This window comes from Eurosta solidaginis, chromosome 4 (genome assembly GCF_040869045.1).
Source record: "Eurosta solidaginis isolate ZX-2024a chromosome 4, ASM4086904v1, whole genome shotgun sequence".
In the NCBI taxonomy this organism is placed as follows: domain Eukaryota; kingdom Metazoa; phylum Arthropoda; class Insecta; order Diptera; family Tephritidae; genus Eurosta; species Eurosta solidaginis.
In genome coordinates, this window is record NC_090322.1 from 64028441 (window position 1) to 64035294 (window position 6854).

General features: G+C 35.2%; 1 long non-coding RNA gene across 1 annotated transcript; it reads right to left on the bottom strand.

Annotated features, from left to right (window-relative positions):
* Positions 1 to 5820: 5820 nt before the first annotated feature.
* On the bottom strand, positions 5821 to 6641 carry LOC137247959 (uncharacterized). Its single transcript, XR_010951961.1, has 3 exons — positions 6536 to 6641; positions 6268 to 6480; positions 5821 to 6206 (listed from the first exon to the last, which is right to left on the bottom strand). It is a non-coding gene; the product is annotated as an uncharacterized lncRNA (long non-coding RNA).
* Between the last annotated feature and the right edge of the window lie 213 nt (positions 6642 to 6854).

The window sequence follows — 6854 nt, forward strand, 5'->3', positions numbered from 1 at the left end:
GAATTTGTTTGTACGATATGGGTATCAAATGAAAGGTGTTAATGAGTATTTTAAAAAGGAGTGGGCCTTAGTTCTATATGTGGACGCCTTTTCGAGATATCGCCATAAACGTGGACCAGGGATGACTCTAGAATTTGTTTGTACTATATGGGTATCAAATGAAAGGTGTTAATGAGTATTTTAAAAGGGCGTGGGCCTTAGTTCTATAGGTGGATGCCTTTTCGAGATATCGCCATAAACGTGGACCAGGGGTGACTCTAGAATTTGTTTGTACGATATGGGTATCAAATGAAAGGTGTTAATGAGTATTTTAAAAGGGCGTGGGCTTAGTTCTTAAAGTGGACGCCTTTTCGAAATATCGCCATAAAGGTGACCAGGGGCGACTCTAGAATTTGTTTGTACGATATGGGTATCAAATGAAAGATGTTAATGAGTATTTTAAAAAGGAGTGGGCCTTAGTTCTATATGTGGACGCCTTTTCGAGATATCGCCATAAACGTGGACCAGGGGTGACTCTAGAATGTGTTTGTACGATATGGGTATCAAATTAAAGGTATTAATGAGGGTTTTAAAAGGGAGTGGCCCTTAGTTGTATATGTGAAGGCGTTTTCGAGATATCGACCAAAATGTTGACCAGGGTGATCCAGAACATCATCTGTCGGGTACCGGTAATTTATTTATATATGTAATACCACGAACAGTATTCCTTACAAGAGTCCAAGGGCTTTTGATTTCGCCCTGCAAAACTTTTTCATTTTCTTCTACTTAATATGGTAGGTGTCACACCCATTTTACCAAGTTTTTTTCTAAAGTTATATTTTGCGTCAATAGACCAATAAATTACCATGTTTCATCCCTTTTTTCGTATTTGGTATATATCGAAAAAGTGGGCGCGGTCATAGTCGGATTTCGGCCATTTTTTACACCAATACAAAGCGAGTTCAGATAAGTACGTCAACTGAGTTTAGTAAAGATATATCGCGTGGCTTCAACCGATTTCGCCCTTTTTCACAGAAAACAGTTATAGTCCTAGAATCTACGCCTCTACCAAATTTCACAAGGATTGGTAAATTTTTGTTCGACTTATGGCATTAAAAGTATCCTAGACAAATTAAATGAAAAAGGGCGGAGCCACCCCCATTTTGAAATTTTCTTTTATTTTTATATTTTATTGCACCATATCATTACTGGGGCTGAATGTTGACTTAATTTACTTATATACTGTAAAGATATTAACTTTTCTTTTAAAATTTGAATTAAAAAAAAAAATTTTTTTAAAAGTGGGCGTGGTCGTTCTCCGATTTTGCTAATTTTTATTAAGCAGGCATATAGTAATAAGTGTACCGTTCCTGCGAAATTACATCATGATATCTTCAACGACTGCCAAATTACAGCTTGCAAAACTTCTAAATTACCTTCTTTTAAAAGTGGGCCGTGCCACGCCCATTGTCCAAAATTTTACTAGTTTTCTATTCTGCGTCATAAGTTCAACTCACCTTCCAAGTTTCATCGCTTTATCCGTATTTGGTAAGGAATTATCGCACTTTTTCGATTTTTCGAAATTTTCGATATCGAAAAAGTGGGCGTGGTTATTGTCCGATATCGTTCATTTTAAATAGAGATCTGAGATGAGTGCCCAGGAACCTACATACCAAATTTCATCAAGATACCTCAAAATTTACTCAAGTTATCGTGTTAAAAGACAGACGGACGGACATGGCTCAATCGAATATTTTTTCGATACTGATGATTTTGATATATGGAAGTCTATATCTATCTCGATTCCTTTATACCTGTACAACCAACCGTTATCCAATCAATGTTAATATACTCTGTGAGCTCTGCTCAACTGAGTATAAATATCGCAGGCGAAAAGAGGCAAGTCAGATCGACTTGCAAATAAAGAGACTGGAATTGGAGACGCTGCAAATTAAAGCGAGAAGACCTCATTAATTTTTTTTAGAATATTTATTATTATATGCATATTAGGTATAAGAAACTGACTGTGAATTCTCTTTTTTTTTAGTTTTTAAGTTAGAAAATGAATTGATTTCTGTTTAACAAAGATTACATGAAGGATGACTTTAAGTACTGTGATGTTTACTTGGTACATACACTATATACATATTTAAAATAAAAATCAAAGAGAATATTGAATTTAATAAATAATTTCATTTATTTAAATACTGCCAGGCTTAATTTTGAAGCTATTTAGGAACATATCATTGCTTAGGACACCCTTAAACGTGAACGTTTTATTTGATCTCTTATCGATTTTCCTATATTGGTAAGTTGGTTTGTTTCGCCTGTCCCAATTTCTAGAATATGATCTTCCGAGAGATGATTTGACGGTTCATAATGTATCTTAAATTTAATGCAAATATTATGTAATGCAGCAGAAACATTTGCAATCATTTTCGCAGAATGATATCTTCCTCTTTCGTCATATCCTAAAATCCTCCAGCGCCCTTTGAGAATGCCAATTGTTCTCTCAATAATACACCTTCCTTTAGAGTGAATGTCATTAAAATACTGTTCATTTGAACCGTCTGATGTGCTTCTGTATGGAGTTATTAACCACGGCTCAAGTGGTTAGCCATAATCTCCTATGTAAATGTATAAATTAATTATTGGTTAAAAAAAGTTCGCTGCATCCAACAACTTTACCTAAAAGCCAGGAATTCCTACTAAATAGTGCCTACCGACATTGTGCTGGTAGCCACCGCTAGCAAGAAGTGAAAGCGTGACTGCCAATTGCAAAATTGGAGGAACCACTTTGACATCGGCTTGCTTCAAATTTAATTTCTCCAGAAGGTAGCTAAAAGCTTCTTTAGTTAAGCAAAATCTCTTCAAGAGTCTGAAATAATTTTTTGTTACAAAGAAATAATACATCAATGATATGCTTACGCTTTGTTCGATAAGTCCAACGGGTTAATGCGTTCTCTTAGCCGCTTCCGGACAATTTTTTCATCGCCTTCGCTATCACTTGAGCTCAAACAAAACAATAAAATTGGATCCATCGTAATTATTTACTTTATTTTTTATATTTTTTGCACCCAATTTGACAGTTCAAAATCTATTGTGAGCTAAAAATACAATCCAATCTAATGTGGATCGTAAAAATTATTGTGAATTGAAAATAAATTACGTTCCGTTCGCTATCGTATGTTATAATCCCATTTTGTTTATACGTCTGAGGTATCACGTATGTATAACTCGTCACGTAAAAACATGATTTTCGGATTATGACTTCGATCGTAATTTTGGATCGTAACATACGTGACGAGTGACTGAACGTACACGTTACGTTCCAATTTCATTCGATCACAAACCGGCATTCGTATACATACAAATTTCATGAAAAACGTAAGTAAATTGTTAAAATATATGAATAATTAAATATATTAATAAATTTTAAACTCTTATTATTAACAAAGGTCGAATTCAAATAAACTAAATCCAATCCAAATGGAAATAATGGCGGATTTCATGGCGAGACACCCAGGTCTAGCGAAGAATAATCTTCCAAACTCTGGAAACGGCAGAATTGCTTCAACTAGATTAAATGCTGAAGGGATACCAATTAAGGATGCAAAGATGTGGAGGAAGGTATATACAACCGTTATTATATATTTTGATGCTTGAAAGTAATACACTCCTTTTTATTTTATTGCAGGCTTTTGCTGATCAGAAGTATCAAGCAAAAAAGAAGCTTTCTTTCAAGAAACAGTCAAAGAAAAAAACTGGTGGGGACCCTATAAGGAAAAACGATAACTGCCACCGAGGAGGCTATCATTGAGGAGGCTGGCCTAGAGGTTTGTGCAGCAGGTGATGAAAACATAATTGCGTATGGCAGAGCTCGAGCAAAGCGGACTTCGTCAAATAACAGCGAGAGCTATAGTGCAAGCAGCGATGACGAATTACAAAGTTGTTTGCCAGGTTCATCAACTGCTCCACCCGCCACCATAGTTGAAAGAACGCTTCGCTCAAAAACGCCGCGCAAAAAAAAATCAAGCGAACAGAAGATGGCCTTATTGCAAGAAAATTTTAAAACCGTGTCCGATTTTCAAAGGGGGTTGGATGAAAAGCTGGACAGATTGCTGGATGTTCAGGAACGGTTCCTGTTGGTGCAGCAGCGCATCCTAGAAATTAAGGAAGAAAAGCATCGCAGGCAAAAAGAAGCAGGTCAGATCGACTTACAAGTAAAGAGCCTAGAATTGGAGACCCTGCAAATTAAAGCGAGAAGACCTCATTAATTTTTTTGCAATATTATTATTATGTGCATATATAGATATAAGAAACCGACTGTGAATTCTCTGTTTTTTTTTAAACGGTTTTATTTAACTTGACTTGACAGGCTGGTTGGTTGGATGGCTGGTTGGCTGGCTGGCACGAATTTTTTAATTGAAATGTAAGTAACTTCCCGATAAGCTACAAGGTTGAAATTGTGAATATAGTTCAGAACCCGATGACAATGCAATAATAAGAAAAACATCTCCGCTAGGTAGCGCAAGGATCGAGATATTCACAAAAATCGTATTTGTGGTCCGATTTGGCTCATATTTGGAACACATAATACATACAAGATAAGAAAGCGACCTATGAAAAAAATCGCCGCTAGGTGGCGCAAGGATCGAGAAATTCAAAAAAATCGTATTTGTGGTCTGATGTGGCTCATATTTGGAGCACGTAATACATACAAGAATAGAAAGCGACATATGAAAAAAATTGCCGCCAGGTCGCGCAAGGTGCGAGATATTCACAAAAATGGTATTTGTGGTCCGATTTGGCTCACATTTGGAACGCATAACACATACATGATTAGAAAGCGACATATGAAAAAAAATCGCCGCTAGGTGGCGCAAAGGTCGAGATATTAAAAAAAATCGCATTTGTAGGCCGATTTGGTCCATATGTGGAACAAATAATACATACATGAATAGAAAACGACCTATGATGTCCGATTTGGCTCATATTTGGAACAAATACTACATACAGTCCGGTAGAAGTGACATCAAAATATTTTGGAGTTGGAGGAGGGACAAGCATACGTGGCGCAGAGGCGAGTAAAGTCTTGGGAGGATTATGTATTGAGGACTTATATTGTAACAAATTGTCCGGAAAGAGTCCTTGTAATAATGAGTCACTAAATGAACTAAATAGAATAAGAAATAATAGGCAATTAAATAAAGACTAAAAACTTGAAAATAAAATAATAAAAAAAAATTGTAATTTAAACGGTTTTACTGAAAACAATACTTACATGAAGTAATAATAACACTAAAAGCTAGAAAATAATTAGCTAGGTCCTAGGTAATAGTCATCACACTCCTCATCAATCTAGGGCGTTGATCAGACAATTAAATAAAAGCGTTGGACGCGTCAAATTTCTATGGATAGTTATACATAAGACCAACTGAACTTTAATCAGGTTATGCTACGCATCACATTTTTAGAAATTTCAAGCGCCCAATGCTTTTATTTAATTGTCTGATCAACGCCCTAGATTGATGAGGTAATGACTAGTACCTAGGACCTACCTAATTATTTTCTAGCTTTTAGTATTATTATTACTTCATGTAAGTATTGTTTTCAATAAAACCGTTTAACTTAAAATTTGTTTTTAATTATTTTATTTAGTTGTTAAGTTAGAAACTGAATTCAATTATGTTTTATGAAATACAAAGATTACCTGAAGAATGACTTAAAGTAGTGTAATATTTACTTGGTACATATACTATATACATTTTTAAAATAAAAATTAAAAAATGTTGAATTTAATTAATATTTTATTTTATATAAATACTGCCAGGCTTAAATTTGAAACTATTTAGGAATATATCATTGCTTATGACACTCTTAAAAGTGAACGTTTTATTTGATCTCTTATCGATTTTCCTATATTGGTAAGTTGGTTTATTTCACCTGTCTCAATTTCTAGAATAGGGTTTTCGGAGAGATGATTTGACGGTTCATAATGTATCTTGAATTTAATTCAAATGTTATGTAATGCTGCAGAAACATTTGCATATCTTGCCATTTTCGCAGGATTATATTCCTCCAGGGCCCTTTGAGAATGCCAATTGTTCTCTCAATAATAGACCTTCCTTTGGAGTGAATGACACTAAAATACTGCTTATCTGAACCGTCTGATGTGCTTCTGTATGTGGTTATTAACCACGGCTCAAATGGGTAGCCAGAATCTCCTATATAAATGTATAAATTAATTATTGGTAGAAAAAAGTTCACCGCTCCCAATAACTTTACCTAAAAGCCAGGAATTTCGATGCCTGTTCTGTTGAAATCCATCCTCCAAATCCCTTCTCTGATCGGAATGTTTCCAAACGAAGGAATCATGAGCCGCATCACCGTATTGACAGTCGATTGCCAATATTTTGTAGGTGTTACGGTTGAAGTACATATGTTCGTTAGCTGTAGGTTTTTGTAAACCAATATTTGTACCGTCCACACAGCCAATCACTAAAAAATAAATAACTATATTCAATATTTCCCAACAATTTATTTTGAAACTTACCTCTAGGAACTTTATATTTTTCCACGAACCATTCTTTACAGATTTGGGAGTCATCTGGTTCAAAGCATATGATTTCCGCACACAGCTTCCTCTCCATATCGGCAACAACATGTGATGTCAACTTCGAAACAATGCTCTGACACATTCCTACTAAATAGTCACTACCCTGCTAGACAGAGCTCACGGAAACTCCAACACATTAACAGAATTGTTGACATCACTAATACACTCGCATAAATTTTCCCTTTTATTCGTATGGAAAACCATGGTATGTATGTGTATGCATACACGTATACAGAATGTTTACATCAGGTTTGTC